Source organism: Carya illinoinensis, chromosome 5, assembly GCF_018687715.1.
Source record: "Carya illinoinensis cultivar Pawnee chromosome 5, C.illinoinensisPawnee_v1, whole genome shotgun sequence".
NCBI lineage: Eukaryota > Viridiplantae > Streptophyta > Magnoliopsida > Fagales > Juglandaceae > Carya > Carya illinoinensis.
Genome location: NC_056756.1, coordinates 15,110,870 through 15,131,368, shown reverse-complemented (window position 1 = coordinate 15,131,368; position 20,499 = coordinate 15,110,870). Strand labels below are relative to the sequence as shown.

Below are 20,499 nucleotides of genomic sequence, written 5' to 3'. Positions count from 1 at the left end.
TTGCACCACCCACCCAGTTTTCTTCCCCTCTCACCAGTGAACATCCCCACCAAGTTTTACCTCCATCCAAGTCACCGTTAGCCACCACGAGCTCCTCTAAGCCACACAATTTTTCACCCATTCCGGCGCCGTCGCACCACCTCCGGCCACCATCTCTTCACAGCTTCTTCCCCTACCTCTTGCCGACTTAAATCACCCATTTTCGGCCTCAATCCGTTGCCGAAGCAGCTCCCATGAGCTCAACTCCGATTTGAGCTTTTTCCGCTTCTTCCGCCATTTCCACCGCCACCCATAGCCAAAACTCGTTTCCCTTAACTTCATAAATATCTCAAGACCTTTTCCTATCAATTTCATATCTTGGTTTGTTCCCATTCGAAAGTGGGTAATTTATTACCCACGGCAACAGTGTAAATTACACTGTTATGTTGCTTTTCTTCCACCGTTTGCAACACTGCGAGCTTTCAAAAAATACCATATAGCGCTGTAAGTATTTTCCAAACTCTACTTTTAGATTTAAATTTATTTTACTCTTACAATAAATATTTATCTAGTTGGTTGGTTGATTCCGGACTGAGTCCGAGGAGTTCGGGGGTCGGATGGATAGAGGACAAAGTTGCTTGGTTTGTTGAGTTGTGATTGGTTGTTTGGTTTATGCCTTGAGGCATGCATTACATATTGCATTCACGTGCATTTTATTTAAAATGAGAAAATCCTGTTTTATTGGTGTAAATGGATTTTCGGGTGCGTGTGTCTCACGAGCCCAAGCCGGGATGGGTTATTATCTCGGTGGAGCTCCTCTGATCACTCGGGAGCATAATATACTGAGTGACATCCCCTGTGTTGTCGCTGGGCGACGACGGGAGCGGGGGCTAGAGGATGCTTGGCTACAAACGCACCGAGCGCGAAACTGGGCATCGCTCTACGCACCGACTCCGTGGCCCTTCGCTGGGGAGGGCTAGAGGATGCTTGGCTACGAACGCGCGGGGCGCAGAACTGGGCATCGCTCGTTTAGGTGTCACACGCGTGGTCGTTACCTTCGGTGTGGCACAGGAGCCATGGTGTGCAGATGACCCCTAGGGGAGGTCATGGTACATACGGATTAATTGGTTAATGGTTTGAGTTGGATATGGGCCAAATGTGACTTTTGGCGGGATATTTGGAAAGGTTATATTTTTGGGCCAAATGGAATTTTTGGCGTGTGTGGAAAATTATGGTTTATGGGACATGTGCATTGCATTCTTTCATGCATGTTGTTTGAGTTTTATATGTTTTTATCTAGTGGTGTTTGGATTTTACTTACCTGCGGCACCATTTTTAGTACCGTAAATTCTGATGCAGAGATCGAGTAGGAGGAGGCTGAGCCCGAGGATGCGGCTCCGCCGTAGTTCTGAGTTGAAGTTTATATCTTGTTGTTGCTTTGAATAATATTTGTGTTTTGTAATATTTTAATATGTAAGTTTTGAACAGCTTTGTATTGAACAATGAAAATTCTGGTACTTAGTTTATGACTTTGCTATCCGTTGCGTGTTTCTTTTTGCACATTTGTTGCTTTTACACATACTTGGCACTCGTCGATAGGGTGGTGACCCGTATTGTCATCATCCAGACGTCTCAATTTCCTCGTGTCCGTGCGTGGGGATTTGGGGGCGTCACAATGATCGATTGGAGTTTTGCTTGTATTATTTGGAAATTATTTCCTTGCCTTTAAATTATGTATTTTTATTTTATGATGTTACTAGAAATTTGTAATATTTTGATACGATTGTGTTTAAGCGAGTTTGTCTTTTAAACAAATTCTGGTACTTAGTCGACTGACTTTTATTATCCGCTGAGTTGTTTTGTTGTACATATGTTGCATGTAAATACACTTAGCATTTAGCGATGGGATGTGTGACTCATTTTGTCATCATCCTAATGCCTCGATTCTCGTGTTTTCGTAAGTGGGAGTTGGGGGCGTCACTTCTCATCCTCCTAGGTGTTGTTTCTGGTGAGGAAAGCTCTTCTCCTTCAATTACTTGTGGAGTTTCTCCTGCTTCTTCTACAACATTTTGGTTGTGAACAAAATTTTCCTCTAGAATTGTGATGCTCAGCCTTGTTACTTGCTCTCCCTCCAAATTCCAAATTGCATGCTCATCAAAGACAACATCCTTACTTGTAATGAGCTTCTTTGTTTCAAGATGGTAAATTCTGTATCCTTTGGAAAGAGTGCTATAGCCCAAAAAAAATCCCTTCTTTGCTTTCTCCTCCAGCTTGGTTCTTTTCTAAGATGGTACATAAATGTAGTACACACAACCAAAGACTTTCAAATATCCTGCTGAAGGTTATCTACCACTCCAAGCTTCAATTGGAGTTTGATTAGGCACAGCTTTGGTAGGACACTTGTTCAACAAGTACAGTGTAGTGTTAATTGCTTCTGCCTAGAACATCTTTGGCAAGTTCTTCTAATGAAGCATGGATCTTGCCATCTCCATAACAGTTCTGTTCTTCCTCTCAAAAGCTCCATTCCGCTATGGAGTATAAGCCATTGTCAACTGACATTCTACTTCTTCTTCTTCACAAAATTTATCAAAGTGATGGGAGTTGTATTTAGTCCCTCTATCACTTCACAGAGTTTTCAGCTTGTGACCACTCTGAGTTTCTACAAACCACTTGAACTTCTTGAAGAAACAAGAAACTTTAGATTTTTCTTTCAAGAAATACACCCTTGTCATTTTGGTATGATCATCTATAAACAGTAAGAAATACCTATTTCCATTTTGAGATGGTGTCCTCATAAGACCACAAACATTAGTATGCACAAGTTCAAGAGGTTTTCTGGCTCTCCATGCACTACCAGATGGAAAAGATTGTCTATGTTGTTTGCCTAGCATACATCCTTCACAAAAAGCATTATTAGCTTCTACTAGAGATAAATCACTAATCATACCTTTCTGATTAAAAAGCCTCAAGGCACTGTAGTTGTAATGCCCAAACTTTAGGTCAATGCCAAACAATGGAAAAGTTTCTGCTTCCTCCCATATTGATTTGAGCAATCTTCACATCATGTTTCTCATCAAAGATTCTACACAAATTTCCCTCAAAGTGCAAAGAATACTCATGTTGCATCATCTGCCAACACTTAATAGATTTTGGCCTAAAGAAGGAACTAGAAGAACACCTTTAATAAATCTAGTACTTTCTTTGTTTGAACAACCACTGTGCCTTTTCCTTTGGACTCTACTAGATCACTATTCCCCATCTTGACCTTAGTTTTGACAAAAGGATCTAGGTTAATGAAGATGCTCTTCTTAACTGCCATATGATTGCTACAGCCACTATAAATGAACCAAGTATCATTGACTTCTTCTACTACAGCTTGGCAAGTAAAGAACAAATGCTCATGATCTTCTTCAGAATAGTTAGCCTGATGCTCTTTTTCCTTATATCGGCAATATTTTTCTCTATGACCAAACTTTTGATAGTTTGTACGTTGGGACTTCCCTTTGTGAAAACAATTTTTTGCCAAATGATTGGTCTTTTGCAAGTATCGCAAGGTGGATATTCATCATTTTTAGCCTTCCCTTTGTCTTTCTTTTGAGAACTTTCACCCTTGAACTGGCCTTTATTCTTCTTTTTGCAGTCACTTGATTTTGGATTCTTCATGTTGACTTTGGATTGGAAGGCATTCTCAAGAGACTCTACTCTTTCTGCTCAATCTCTGGTTATGGGCCTGGAAAGATCCCATAAGTTTTGTAATGGTTAGTGTAGACAAATCCTTTAATTCTTCAATGGCTGCCACTACTTGGTCATGTATTTCAGTGAGGCTAATCAACAATTTTTTAACAATCCTTTGCTCAGTAATATCTTCTCTATATGCTCTCATTTGATTCACAAACTCAATCACTCTGGTGCTATACTCCGTAGCATTCTCTGAGTCCTTCATCTTGAGATTCTCCATTGCTCTTCTCAAACTTTGAAGTTTGATGGCCTTGATCTTTGAATTTCCTTAGAATTCCTACTTCAAAACCTCCCAAGCTTGCTTTGAAGTTGTTGCTCTCATCAATCTTGGAAAGATTGCTTCACTAACAGCCTGTTGTAGAGTAAACAAAGAGTTAGCATATGTTTGCTTGTCAATCTTGTTTTGGGTTGATTCTAAAGTTCCTTCTGCTGAAGCAAAGACTCCACTTTCAACAACATCCCAAAGATCAAGTGACATGAAGAGAGTCTTCATCTTAATACTCCAATAATCATAGTTCTCACCACCAAATATTGGAATGGTGGTAGATAAACCAAGACCCGCCATGGTGTTTACCGGCTACTACTCGCTTGAGTGCTAACGCCCTGGTAAGATCGAACTTGTTCTGATGCCACTTGTTGAAAATAAAGTGAATATTTTGAACAAGAACAACAGGAGAATTTTCTAAATAATCTAGAGTACGTATCTCCTTTTCTTTGTATCTCTTTTCTTTCTTGTATATATTTCTTTCACAAGTACATGACCTTTTTATATTAGTCTCATAAACTATTTTTAGATAATGCAAAATACTAAGCATTTTATTGGTACGTACACATACATGATACCTAGGCTCCTTGGTACTCACCCATACATGTATTTGCCTCCTTAGTACTCACACATACATGTATTTAGTAAATCAAGAACACATAATAATCCTAGGAAAAATGCATTAACTTTAATAACCTGCCAAACTTTTGTGGCTTATCCAGAGTGAATTTTTACGTAAGTTGAAAAATGCTTTCCTAGAATATGTTTCATTGAAGTAAGAGAAACTCTACTTTGCTGCACGAAGTGTACCGCTCAAGTGTACAGCTCGTCATTTTAATTTTTTTTTTTAACTTAATGATTAAGGAAGTGATTTTAAGTGTATTGGTGTATTTTTTTTTTTATTTTTTTAAAATATTTAAATATATTAAAAAAGTGAAAAGAAAAATGAAAAAAAAAATGTACTAGTAGTAACAATGAGTGGTGCTATTCATGTAGCAGAGTAGCACCGCTCTTGAAGTAATTAAGGAAGCCCCATGGTATCAAGATTTTTATATGGGCTCATTACCTTTTTGAGTCTATTTGTTAACAAATAGTTAAATTCTTTGCGTCTGATGATCTTGTTGACCCCTCGCTCTATTTTATTTTGTTCTATTTTTGCAGTTCTATGGGTTTGTTGAATGGATTTATCTGGTGCTATGATGTATTGGTCCTAGTAACTTCTTCCACAATCAAGGTGATCTGCACTTCATTCTAATGATTTCAAAAGCGTTTGCATTAATATTGCAGTTTATTTGTACTATTGTTTTTTTTTTTTTTTTCCTTTGTAGGAGTAAGTACTTGTTTAGTTCTCGATTAATGTTCTGGAAAAATCCTTGTTAGGTTTTTACACTGCAAGGGAATTATTTATTATGATTTGAAGCTATCAAACATCCTATTGGATGAAAATGGACGTACAAAGGTGCTTATGCATTTTATTTTTCTTCTATGATAAGGCTATTGTTGGTATGTATGATCTATGAATGGATAATTATTCCCTTATCCTTTCTGATCATTGCAACTCTGTGATTTTGAGTTGGCTAGAAAATTGAGTGATATATCAATCTCAGGGGAAAATGGAAGAGATTGAAAATAAAACAAAACACTATATCTTAAACTTTATATGGCTATTTTTTCTTCTCTAACCAGAGCTTAAAATCATTTCTTGGAGATGTAAAACTCAAGGTAAGAACCTTCCTATACTATTGGAACAATCTATACTTTTAACTTAAATAAGTTAATTTTATATATGCTGGTTACGCCAATGCAGCCGCTTAGGCAATATAAGCTTAAGATTGCAATTTTGGATATGAGTTTTACTACATACAAGCACAGTCACGCACTAATCTGTGTACCAACACTGATTTATTCATACTTAAAATTTAAATTAATATTGATTTCAATAAAATCTACTTTTTGACCAATCACATTACATTGGTGTATAGATTAGTGCACAATTGTGCTTGCAACTATATTTTTCCTTTGGAGATAAGTTGCTAGTGAAAATCCAAGTGATTCTAGAAATCAATAGAAATTAGAGTTTCAAATGTAATAATATTATATATAATACTTAAATCACTTTCTCATGTGATTTGATTTGTAATTTCTTTTTCTTATTACATCAATAATTACTCATTATATTATATTTATTATTAATTTGTGTATTATAATTTTTTCTATTATGGTATTTTCTATTATCGTCATTTTGATAACACTACAACATATATGGATTTTACCCACAAATTCTTTCCCCAACGCATATCATGGTGGGAAATAGCTGGCTATACACACTGTGATGACCCCCTTTTACGTGTATTTTCACTGAATAGTTGTTTTTAATTTAATTAATATATTAGTTTATTTATTTTAAATTAATGTATTTTAATTGGTTTTTATTTATTTGATGTTGTGTTTAATTTATTTTAGTCGTTTTACAGTTTTTAATATCGTTTTCGGCGGATCTGTTTTGATTTCCGGAGTGAGGACTGGACCTCATTTCTTTTCCCTTATCTTTTCTTTTCTTTTCTTTTCTTTCTTTTTCTTTTTTTCTTTTTCTTTCTTTTTCCTTCTTTTTCTTCCTTTTCTTTTTCTTTCTTCTTCCTCCTCTCCCACGTACGCACAGCAACCCTTTTTTCTCCTTCCGTCGCCGCCTGTTTGTCAGCCCAGTTCTCCGCCGTCCGGCCACTGTTTAGTGCACCGCCACCACATTCTCTTCCCCTTCCATCAGAGATCATTCCCACCAATTTTCAGAGTTATCGGACCAGCCGTTAGCCTTCGAGAGCCGCCGGAAGTCGCTGCACCTGCTCTGTTTTTGCCCCTGTCTCCGGTTGCTTTCGCAGCCCAGAACAGCTGCTCGCCGGTGGCGTGGCCTACACCACTCACCCAGTTTTCTTCCTCTCTCACCAGTGAACATCCCCACCAAGTTTCACCTCCATCCGAGCCACCGTTAGCAGCCACGAGCTCCTCCAAGCCATAAGGTTTTTCACCGTTTCCGGCGTCGTCGCACCACCTCCGGCCACCATCTTTTCACAGCTTCTTCCCCTACCTCTTGCCGACCTAAACCACCCATTTCCAGTCTCGATCCGTTGCCGGAGCAGCTCCCACGAGCTCAACTCCGTTCAGCCCCTTTTTGGCCTTCGACCGCCATTTCCACCACCACCCACGGCCAAAACTCATTTCCACCACCACCCACAGCCAAATCTCAAGGCCATTTCCTATCAATCCCAAGTCTTGGTTTGTCCCCGTTCAAAAGTGGGTATTTTACAACCCACGGCCACAGTAAAATTTCACTGTTACGTTGCTTTCCTTACACCGTTTGCAACGCCGCAAGCTTTCTAAAAATGTCATATAGCGCTGTAAGTATTTTCCAAACTCTACTTTTAGATTTAAATATATTTTGCTTATTCAATAAATGTTTATCTGTTGGTTGGCTGATTCCGGACTGAGTCCGAGGAGTTCGAGGGTCGGATGGATTGAGGACGGAGTACTTGGTTTTGGTTGTTTGTGATTGCTTGATTTTATTTGAACCATGAGGCGTGAGTTGCATTTTGTGTATATGTGCATTTTTTTTAATTTGAGAAAATCCTGTTTTATTGGCTTAAATGAGTTTCGGGTGCGTGTGTCTCGCGAGCCCAAGCCGGAATGGGTTATTATCTTGGTGGAGCTCCTCTGGTCACTCGGGAGTGGATAAAACTGAGTGACATCCCCTGCGACGACCGGATCGCACGATACGATAACGCTGTCGTGTCGACTCCGTGGTTCCTAGAGTGGCGGGGACTAGAGGATGGCCTGGCCAGGTACGCGCGGGGCTCGAGTCTGGGCATCACTCATTTAGGTGTCACATGCGTACTCGTTACCTGCAGTGTGGCACAGAGCCAGGGTATGCGGGTGATCCCTAGGGGAGATCATGGTGCATGCATAACCAGATTGTTTTTATGGTTTTCGGATGTGGGCCATTTTCTGGGAAAATGGCAATGCTTGGTTTCCGAGGTTTTTGATCCATTTTCTGGGAAAATGGTGGTTTGGGCCATTATCTGGGATAATGGCGAGGCTTGGTTTTAAGGATATGTTTTTGTGGGCCAAATGGGTTTTTGGCGTGCGTGTAAAAATCATGTTTTATGGCGCATGTGCATTGGTTTTTATTTCATGCATATTGTTTGAGTTTTATATGTTTTTATCTAGTGGTGTTTAGAGTTTACTTACCTGCGGTACCATTTTTGGTACCGTAGATTTTGGTGCAGAGATCGAGGATGAGGAGGAGGAGGCTGAGCCCGAGGATGCGGCTCCGCCGAGGTGCTGATTTTATGTTTTGTATTTAGTTTAAAATTATATTTGTGTCTTGTAATATTTATTTATGTATGTTTTGAATAGCTTTGTATTAAACAAGAAAAATTCTGCTACTTAGTTATTGACTTGCTTTTCGCTGCGTATTTTTCGTGCACATTCGTCGCTTTTTCACACACTTGGCACTCGTCGTTAGGGTGGTGACCCGGGTTGTCATCATCCAGACGTCTCGATTTCCACATATCCATGCGTGGGGATTTGGGGGCGTCACACACACAACTACTACACGTGAAAAAAGAAATGGCTTGTTACAGCAACCCGTTGACCGACGATGAGGTTTTTGTGGAAATAATGTCTTTTTGCCACGAAATTGAGTTGCCGTAAAAAATATACACTTACTTTACATGCCCATTGCAAAATGTTAGTCTCATTTTGGACAATGTTTCTGTGGGAACATATTTTCCTCTTCCTCCTTCGATTTCCGCGGTAAATCATCGGTTTGCCCCACTCGATTTCTTCCCAAGATTTCCCGTTTCCTGAAATTTTTCCCCCATTGATTTCTTGTATTCCCCTGATTCATTTTGTGGGTCACGATCAACGTAATTAGGGCTTTGTACTGGAGATATTTACACTGTGCAAATCATAGAGAGTCGCAGTCCAAGAGCTGGTATCACTCCTCACAACATGTCCACAAGAAGGATTTCACAAACGCCCTCCCAATATTTTCTTCATCGTCCCAGGTGTGTGGTGCGTATAAATGTTATTTTATTTTCTTCATTTCTGTTTTCAGCATTTAGTATTGATTCTGGGCGTTGTTGTGTAGAGTTCACTCTCTATTTCTTCCTTGATAAGAGTTTGGCGGGGCTACCCAAATTCTTGCTAATGTAAGTTTCACTACTGCCTCTTTTTCTTGGTTGTGCTTGAATGTTTATTCTTGGTCGTTGGCTTCTGGGTATCAATTTTCATATGATTTGAAGTATTTGTTTTGCACTTTGGCTTTTGGTTTTGGAGAGTGTGAAGATGAGAGAAAAAATAATATATAGGCAACCTGTAATTTTCTGTGAATGGTTCATTTATAAGTGAGGGAAAAAGTCTAGAAAAAAGTATTGCATGTTCTTGGTACATGAACACAGTAGATTGATCGAAGGGTGTTGGCATCTAGTTTATGAACAGGGTACACCTTGGCTTCAACAGTTTTTAACTGTATTTGGACATAATATTTTTGCCTCTGGGTTTTGTGAAACGCAATTTTGAGGCATCAAGTAGGACAAAATACTACTTTTTAGGCAACATTTTTTTCTTCAATTTGCAACTTTTTAACCTTAAATAGTTGTAGATCTAGCCAAATGGGGTCTTGTGCTTCCCATAAAATTTCTAAGAAAATATTACTACGGCTTAGCTCAGTATAAAATTTTCATGCTATTGGGTTCGATTACCATTTCATTTTTGGAATGCACAAGACACGATCTCTTGGGTAATTTTGAAATCTTGCTACTGATGCTTGTTGGATGTTCTTGTAGAGATGATTTCAACTATCAAATTGCTTTCTATTTATCTATTTTGATGACTAGCATCTAATTGTTTCTTTAGTTTCTTTTACCTATTCATTTCTAAGGAACCTTGATTGTCATTGGTAATTTGATTCATGTACCATCTAACATGAAGAAAGGGGACTAAGAAGTGAAATACAACATTAAAATTTAATGATAATATTTAATTCCTTTAGTAGAGATGCACTTTATCTTTCTCACAAAGTTCTATATACAAATGGTAGCCAATAATATTTTTAATTCCTTCTATATGGATGAATCTTTGTTGCCGCAGAGTCTTGGAAGGGGTTCATGCATCATTTGTGGAGTCAGTACCATTTAGTATTATATAAGAGAAATATAATACTTTTCATTGTGAATTTTATTATTTTCAATCAAATCAATTGATGCGTCAAATTTTATCTTAGTTATTTCTCTTTATGTTATTAAAGTGATCGACTATAAAACCACAAAACGTGAGACTCGCGTCCCAACATATATTGATCAAACATTAATTTAAGAGTAATGCTTGATATATTTGTGGAATACGCAAGTACTATGCAATTCTCTTAAAAAATTAGAATTTATTATTAAATTTTTTTTTCATGTGATCTTATATTTACTCACTTTTTTAAAAGAATTGTGTGATACTTAGCATCGCCCTCATCATTGTAAATATATTTTTCTTTATTTATTAATTACTTAGATGCGGTTTGGGCTGTTGAACAATACCATCAATTGTTTTGAACATAAATGATTTGTAGTAAACTTCAGCACTTCTGCAAATATCTTGGAAATTATGGTGAGCCTGACCATATAGGAAAAATATCTTCTTCTCTGCAAGTTAGGGATATGTGTATTGTTTTAATTTTCCTCAGTTTTTTGCTGATGAGACTCCATATCTTGTAAATCAACATTCAGTCCAAGGATTGTGGTGAGCTATACTATAGCTAGGCTTATCTATCTAATTTCTTGTAGCAGAACTTCCATGAAGCAGAACTCTGAAGTCTCCCACATGCATTTTCCATTGACAATCCATGTAGTAATCAAAATGTTTGGAATGCATGTAGATTCAGAACTAGGCTATATAGCCATGTGAAGAGATTGGATGATGATGATAATACTCATGCAAAAGGGTTGAAAAATTATGGTATTTGTTAGTGTTGATGATACTTACAAGCCCAAAATATGGACCGACACAGAATTTTATTGTTTGTGTTTTTGTTTCTATCTAAGCGCTGGTTTGGGAAGCTTTTATCAGATAAAATATAAATATTTAAATCCACTTTCCGTGTGGGGTTTGCTTAAACATGTTTTTAAATACATAATCCTGCATTCAACCGTGTGCATGGCAGATTAGATATTGATCACACTGGTATATTGTGTATGAGAAATCTAGATCTCTGTTTATATCGCATAGTTTTTATCCTATATTGGTTACAAAGCCCTATACCTAATTGATATACACCACCTACGCAATGGTTGGTCTTATTGTCTACTCTAATAGTATCATAATCTTTAGGATACCAGCTTTTTAGTATATAATTTTGTAGAAATGTACAAGTCTAAACTAGACCAAATAATGGGTGACATGGAAGCTATGAAGAGAAATTTTTCTGAGTGTGAGAAAGGAATGAACCTCCGGATGTCTGAGTTGGAGTCAAATCGTGAGTCTCAAAGAGAGACTCCGGAAGATGTTTAGGCATCCATGTTAAGAGAAAAGCCCTACCTTTTTTGATATCATGGTTTGGTGTTAATCATGTTAGTAGGCTAAAAACTTAGTATTTGGGAACCACATGGCATTGTTGAAGTTTTGCAAACTCCAAAACTTATTTTGTGGGCCAGCAATGCTAATTGTTATTGGGGTGTTGTTTTTGTATGATAATGTTGCAAATTCACTGCTGGAGGCCTAAAACTTTATCTCCCGTACTATGGAGTTGGTCTTAGTAGGTAAGAAACAGTTTGTAATGACTAAAACAGTTTGTAACACTGTTTTTTCAGGTATGTGGAGCTGGAAGAGGTTTTGCACCCAGATTTTTTGGACATTTAATGGGAGCTTCAGCATCAGCTAGGCATGGAATGTTGAGGGAGTTGTGTCTAGAGCCTAAAAAATATGTAAACCATGTAGTTAGGCACTTGTATATGTTATGATTTAAATCTACCACTTTACAAGAGTATGCATGTTGCCAATGTCTTATGTACTTCACACTTTGACCACATTGATGTATTTGCAAAACTTGTATTGACTAGTTAACACAGTGGAATTTCCCTAATTAATTATATGTTGTGAATGAATTGTTCCTTTATGGATATTTTACTTCCTATTGCTTTCGGGACATGACAAGAATAGAATGGAGCAACATGTGAAAAATTTGCATTGATGTAGACATTCTTCTGCTTATTATTAGTATATTAAATTTAACTTATTATACAAGGAATTTAAGGATGAAGGCAGCTTGTGGGAAAAGATGCTGCTGTAGAAATTTTCTATCCGAAATTAGCTTTTGGTGGAAAAAGAGCTTTACTGATGAATTGCTTTTGTGATAATATATCTATACTGCACGATATTTCTATGTGAAAAATGCCTTATAAATCAATATTTCTCAGCAAAGGGCTTTGTGGATAATAACTTCTACACACAGGCTATGCTCTTGGCAAAAGTTGGTGATATACATTTATTTCCAAGAAGTGATTCCATCAGTTTTATTATTTCTTAGTAGCTAGCTTCGTGGGAAATAACTTTTTTCCAGGGGGTTTTCCATCACTTTTGGTATTACCAACCATTGCATTTCATGGGAACATGTGGTATTCCTCACCATATTGATATCTCTTGGAGTATTTGCGATGACCCTTTCCTCCTTTAGCCACAGTTACTTTCATGGAAAAAAATGACTTTTACCCACGAATTAGACGTCTTGTGGGAAAATATACCTAAAGTCACCAATTTTAAGTCACGAACCACCCAGGAAAACATTTCGTGAGTAAAAACATTTTCTCATGGAATCCATACCTTTTCCAACAAAAACCATTCCTGGAAAAAACCAATATATGTTGTAGTATAAATGTCAATACAGATTAAATCGCTTTGGACTTCTGTATAAATTAAGTGGCATTTCAAAAAATGCCGATAACATAAATATTGTGACGTTTATTTAAAAAACAATATATGCTAGCAATCATTAGTGATTATTATTGATGCTTTAAAAATGTCGGAAAATCATTAGATTCAGTGGAAATTCTAATAAGATGGCAGCACTTACAAAACGTTGGGAAAAAATATCTAGTGGCATTTATGTAATGTGTCGAAAATGTACTGGTGACGTTTATATAAACGTCGTTAATTTATAAAATGTGCCGACAATGTGTTAATTGTGGCATTTAAATAAATGTCGTTAATTTATACAATTTGCTGGCAAGGTAATAGTGTGGCATATAGATAAACACCATTAATTTATACAATACGTTAGTAATGTGCTAGTGCCGGAGTTTAGATAAAAGCCTTTAATTTATACAATACGGCGACATCAGCGGCGTTTAATTAAACCAGTTAATTTATCCAAAAACGCCGGCATTAAATTAAAGTTTGATTACGTAATAGTGGCGGCATTAAAGTTGTTGTTATGTCTATCCCAGTACACATTATTGTGAAAATAACTTTGATCGAATGCATGTTGAAATATTATGTTGACATACACAAATCCTATACATTGAATTATCTTACAAATGAGATCGAATTATCTTACAAATGAGATCCTACCCATCTTCTAAAATTTCCCATGTGACTGCCTTCTGAAACTGTCATTCCAATCCCCGTCCTTCCTCCATACCCAACACCTACATAATACAATCTCCATTTATCTTCATTATCCTCCATCTGAACGAGACATGGGGATCCCACTCCTTTATTATCCCATCCATCCTCTTCTGAGGGCTTAACAATAGGGTCCCCCTGAAGCCTCATCCAATTCTTCAACCCATCGGGAGATACTGTCAGCCCAATACTACTTTTCCCACCTGCAGAAACACCCTCATATGCCATCAAATAGTTTCCTTCTTTGCGGTTTCTCACCACACATGCATTCTTGACCCCAAGCTCATCAAAAGAACCGATTGATCCCCCACCATTATCTTCCCCACCTTCACCCATCTGATCCCATCTCTGGATCTTGCAATTCCAAGAGCAAAATGCCCCTTGTCCGTATCAAATGAATGATAATACATCCTGAGATCATCGTTTCTGTGCACAAAAACATGAGGTGCAGCAATAAACAAAGAATCCCACTCCTTGTCTGATCACCCCAAATCTAACAAGGCTCCACTATGATGATCCCCTTCAATTCTGGCCCAGTGCCTGCCATCCTGACTGCATACCAGGCCTGGGAGAGACCTAAAAATCTTTCCAATTTTATCGTCTCCTTGTGAACTCTTTCTGGGTTTACAATGTTGGAACGTCCTGGAAAGTTGACTTCTTCAGAACTATATCCTGTGTAATAAAGCCAGTAAACGGGATCTGTACATTGGGCTAGACATAACAACAATCTCAGAAGGCCTAATGCTCTCGGTGTCAAAAGCCCACCAATTATTGCTGCAATTCATTACCAATCCCACATCCCCACATGATCTAACATGGTCTGCTCCTCTTGCCCAATGGATTCCATTGCTTGAAATTGCTAACCCTACGGAATCGGAAGTGTTGTTAGCATCAGATCTTCCATGGTACCACATGCACCACCTTTCCTCATTGTCTCCAATATATCTTTTCACAGCTGGTGAGCCAATTTCAGCGCTATCCCAGGAGTTTTTGGGACCCAAGTCAAGCACCAGATCACCACTAGAAGAAGTAGATGTGACTGCTTGATTCGGCACGGGAGTTGCCAAATTTTGAGATTTCGAACTTGAATCCCGTTCAATGGAAGGATTCTTATTTGTTGCATTGTTGCTATCAATGCTAGGTTTTGTGGAGCATTGGGTGAGAAAGGTGCTGTTTCTAGACTTAGGACACGAACCTCTTTGGTGACTTGGGAAGCAACTGCACAAAGATGTGCTAGAGGCATGCAGAGCAAATGTTTGTAGTTGGATAGAAGGCCATGGAGATTGGATTAGATTTGTTGCCTTCGTTGCTCTTCCTGCAGCATAAAGATGCAAAGAAACAAATTGTTTTGAACCCTGTAACTGCTACTGAGTCCATTATAGGACCATAAGAGAGCTGAAAGGTAGTGGGAATGAAATGAGATTAGTGTCAGAATCAAATGCAAATTGGCGGGTGCCACATTAATCAAGCGGCTTTTATGTGAACTACACAATTTATTTTTGGACTACTTGAAAATCTGCCCAATTATTTTCTCTATTTAAAAGGACGCCCTAGCTTAGTGTGAATTTCATTCAAATGCCTCATTGACCTGAAGTATGCCTGACTATCACTTGTTACCTGAAAATCTGACGGGTGAATCTTAAGTATGCAGCAAACATTAATCTAGAGCTCAATGAGAAAAGTTTAAGTTCAAAAATTTCGAAAGGTAAATATTTTAGAAACGTCAAGTTCTGTAAGAGGTATCCATATATAAAATACCCATATGCTATGGGTTATTCAGAAATATCTACTTAATTATATATATAATATAACAACTTGTTGACAATTATGTAATAAAATAATATTATTTTAAATCTTATTTTGACTTTGACTTTTGAATCTTAAAAACTAAATTACAGGATCCTTGAATGTTTAGGATAAAAAAAAGTTAATTCAGCATGTACATGAATATCACCACCCTCTCTGATCCCTCTTCGTACTTGCCCTATCTACTACTCTTCCCATGCATTTTGGTGATTCAATCTGCTTTGATCCCTATCTACTAGTTGCTTTGGTTGAAAACTTGGCCTCTTTATTAAAGCGGCGAATTTTTACTATGCGCTGCTTTGGGCAAAAAAGATGCGATTATAGCGGCGACAGTGCAAGGATTTTTAAAGCGCTGGAATTAAGTATATACAGCAGTTTATAGGCTTTATTGCAGCGATTTTATGCGCTACAAAAGTCCTGATTTCTTGTAGTGATTCTACTAGAAGAAAATTAATATCTTTGTGCGATTGGTAATAACAGAATAATTTATTATCTGCATGGCAGCGCAGTTGTCATGATTCCCTAGAAGTTCGTTCGGTACAAATATCAACTTGCTATTCTTTTACTCTTCTCCACTTTTCTTTGGTACTCTTGTAGCAAGATAGAAACGACTCCATGGACTGATTGTCGATCAGTTGCTGAAAAGTAAGTAAATTTGGCTAAAGGCGACTAGGTATGCAAAGAGGAATATCTAATTATATTTAAGAATCCTACTTTACCATGCATGTACGTAAGAAAATACATATAGCTTCTGTAAGAAAATGTATATAGCAGAAAATTATATAAGAAGTCTGGTCTAGCTCGAGTTTTTGGCCTCTCACTGTACGTGGCTGCACATTGTCCATTGAAAGTTACCCTGCCGCTGGCCACTTGTCTTTTTAGAACTTTTGAGCTAATGATTTGTCTAGTACTTGCTTTTTTAACGAATTCACTGGATTTCAAAAAAATATATATATATATATATATATCATAGCTAGGGGTAGTTTTGCGTGTTCATCCGTTGTCAATAACACTAGAGTCGATGCTTCATATATATCAGCCCCAATAGAATTGCGACACACGTTCTTAGCCAAACTCGTTTGTGAAAAAAGAGTAATAGCCAAGGATCAAGTTGGACAGTGGAAACTAACTTCAAAACCTTAGCCACTCTCATAGGTTTACTTTGTCTCTACCTCGAATCGGTCCTATGAACCCTTGACTTTCAAATAGTGTTGAGGAGGATGCAACCAACTTTCAACTAATGTTAGTCATTCAAAGATTGGTAGATAACTAATTAATGGAGTTTGTAGACTTCTCATAGAATTGACTTGATTGAACTTTAAGGGAGGTTTGGATAGTAAGCGTTATATAGTTGAAATGAGATGAGTTGAGGTGAAAATTAAATAAAATATTATTAAAATATTATTTTTAATATTATTATTGTTTTAAAATTTAAAAAAGTTGAATTTTTTTATTATATTTTGTGTGAAAATTTAAAAATATTATAAATATTAGATGAGATGAATTCGAGAAACTTTTATACCTAAACCGAACCTAAGGCAATGAAAGAGATAGCTAGACACATGAAATGGGTGTGATAGTACTATTTATTGAGCATTGCATTAAATGTTGATTGAAAAATTCACTCGTGTAGCTATAAGTGCGGAAATGTTTGGAGAATAAGATGGTATAAGAATTTTGTAAATAATAATAAGATAATTTGTTAATAGTAGTGATGAGTTAGATAATTTGAGTTAAGTATATATTGGGTTTTAGGAAAGAATTAGGGAAAAAAAAGTTGAATAAAAAATATTATAAAATTAAAATTTTGTTAGAATATAATTTTTTTGTTTTTAAGATTTGAAAAAGTTGAATTATTTTTTATTTTCTATTTGAAAGTTTTTGAAAATTGTAATGATTAGGTTGAAAAATAATTTACAATGATTAATTTGAAAGTATTTTTATTTGAATAATGTTTGAGAAAAAATGAAATAAGAAGAGATGATATGATATGAAAAATTTTTTCAAGCAGTGCCTAAATTTTGTGGGTCAAAAACTTTGGAGATCTCAATTCTCAGAAATTTTTACAAACTCCAAAAAATAGAAAAGTATTTTAGCTACAAAGATATTACACAAAAGTAATATTAAAAAGTTATATAATTTGATGTGACTTGTCAGATTATAAAATTATTTTTAATATTGTAAAGTAGATCTAATAGATCAGATGAAATGATATCAATTTATAAGATTACTTTTTTATATATATATATATATATTTAGATATAGCAGTATTCCAAGAAATATCATTCCGGGCAGGGAGAGTTTGCGGAGACCATGTTTGCTAAAGTCCTGATCCTTTCCATCTGGGTTGTGCAAAAATATTTATGGGTTTCAGATTAATAGAGCTAATTTTTTGTTAAAAAATGCTAAATGTACTCATAAAAAACTTACCTTTCAACGTGACTTTTCACGGTTATTTTATTTTATATTTTTTAATAAAAGTGGTATGCAAACAAAAATATGACATGAGTTCATGTATATGTTTTTAATTTGTAAGTACATTTGACTTACTTCTCTAAGTTTGTGCTTAGATAGCAGAGTAATTAATATTTTTTATTTCATTATTTATTATTTTTTATAATTACTTTTCTATTAATATTCACAAATTATCTAAAATTAGCTCAATACCCGTAAATAAAATCGACGCTATGGAGTTAGACCTGACGATGACAGTCCCACTCTCATGAGAAAGCTAGGTGGTAAACATGTCAGGGAGGCACCACTCCCATTGTCAGTCAAATCTATTAAGATCTAAATTAAAACCTCGGTGGGTTACGTCGTGGAAAATGAATATTGCTAATAGTATTATTCATATTTTTTAATCATCATCTTCTTAAATAATATTAAATTAAAAATTCTTTGAGATAAAAAAAAGAAAAATGATGAAAAGTATTTATAAATAGAAAGTTAATTAGTTTTATGAATTAAAATCCAAATATTATTTTTATAAGTAATGAACTAAATTGAAATCTAAATAGTTGGGTACATAAAGCAAAGATGAATTCATCCTAAACTTCTATGAATTGGATAGGTGGATTCGTGATAAATGAATAAATGGCTTGACTACATTTTCGAAACTTCATGATCAATATCATTCTTTGCATTGTACGTACCACGTTTGCCCATAAAAAAATAATAATAAATAAATGGCTTTTGAAAGCAATAAGTTGTTGTATAAAGGTAGACAGAGACACACGAATAATCCCTACTTCAGTTTATGTCTCATTGGCAAAAGCACGCAGCCGACGTAATAACTGTAAAAAAGTTATATAAAATAAATTTATAAATTGATGTAAGTTTATAAAATTTATTAAATTTATTTTTTAATAAAAATAATTTTACAATATGATGTACCATATCAATTTATATCAATTTATAAATTTATTTTTATATAATCATTTGTGCCTAAAATATTTTCTATATATAAATATTATACCAATTATTTTTTGAGACAATTGTTGTTCTAATAAGTGGCAATATTTGTTGCAGCATTGTCACCGTCTGTTCCAAGTCACAATATGGTTCCAATATAAAACTTATGATTCTCCATCAGTCATGATATCAATGTAAAAAATAAAAAATAAATAAGCTGAAAATTTTTATGCAACACTCTCCGTATTGTCAAGGTTTTTTTTAGATCAAATGGTATAAGGTCTGATTTTCAAATAGAAAAATTAGATTCAAACTCCCCATCCCTATAAAAAAATAAAAAATTAAATTAAAAAAATAAAAAACTCTCCAAATATATTGAAAAAAGGCTCACAATCAAGAAATAACCGATTTTTACGAAGATTTGATCAACAATTACTAGATCGAGGTAATATTCTAATAATTTTTATTATTATTATGAGTTAAATTTTATAATATTTATTAAATATTTTTTTAATTTTTTTTTTAAGAAATTACAGAAAAAATAATAAACACCATGAGATCACTTTTATAATTAAATTGTTGATATAAATTCTAACAATTCTTTACACTTTCTCCTCTATAGATTAAATTTCCAATACAAATTGTTGATATTTTTTAATATATATATATAGAAATTTTTGTAACGTATTTTTTGTTAATGTTTTATTAATTGTGGTGGTTTTTTCAAATTCATAATTTAAACATTAAATTCATAATTCATAATTTATAAATCCTAGAGTTGCATTGGATTAATTGTTGGCCATTGAGTGTTTTTTAAGGATTTATGATAGAAAATGACGTTTTTTTCTTTTTTTTTCTAATCAAGCATGAAAAGTAATAGAAAACATGTTCAAGGAGGTTTAAAAGAAATGAAAAGTAAGAAATAAAATTTTGGAGTATGCTACCAAATACAAGATTGGTGGCTGCCCATTGTGCAACAGAGTGTGCACATCGATTCTGAGATTGATAAATCTTTGTTAGGGTCCAATTCATATTGCTTCAAAACCGCTTTTGAATTTCTTCAATGATTGGAGATATTCGCCATAAGGAAGAGAAGTGTGGATCTTGTATTGCTTGGTTTACCTGTGGGTCATCCCCTTCAAAAATGATTTTTCTATGATGAAGTGTTGATGCCATTTGAGTAGCTAGTAAAGTTGCCAAAGCTTTTGCTATCAATGGGTTTGACGATGGGATTTGCTCTGTTCTGATGTCTATGATGTCTCCATTGTGATTTCTGCATAATGCCGAGATTATAGAAAAGGCATTTCTAATTATAGCATCAAATGTGATGCTTAGAAAGAGAGGAGGTGGAACTTCCCATTGTTTCTCATTAGTCCTTTGTTTCCTTTCCCAATCATTTGTATAGTTCTGATAAACTTTCCTGAGATGGGTTTTTACCCTGTTCAGATCAAATGAGGCATGATTGTGGATGATGTCATTTCTCAATCGCCAGATGTAATCCATGTTGACTACCGCATAAAGCTGGAAGTGGTGTTTCTCTGGTTCTTGTAGCCCCAACTTCTTATCTGGATGTATGATCATTTTTATCCAATCCGATATAGAATTAATCGGGAGATTTTTCAAGTGCAATGGCCAAGGGC

The 20,499-nt window shown here is 35.6% G+C and overlaps 1 pseudogene; it reads right to left on the bottom strand.

Annotated features, from left to right (window-relative positions):
• Positions 1-13,570: 13,570 nt before the first annotated feature.
• On the bottom strand, positions 13,571-20,440 carry LOC122310121 (annotated as a pseudogene).
• Between the last annotated feature and the right edge of the window lie 59 nt (positions 20,441-20,499).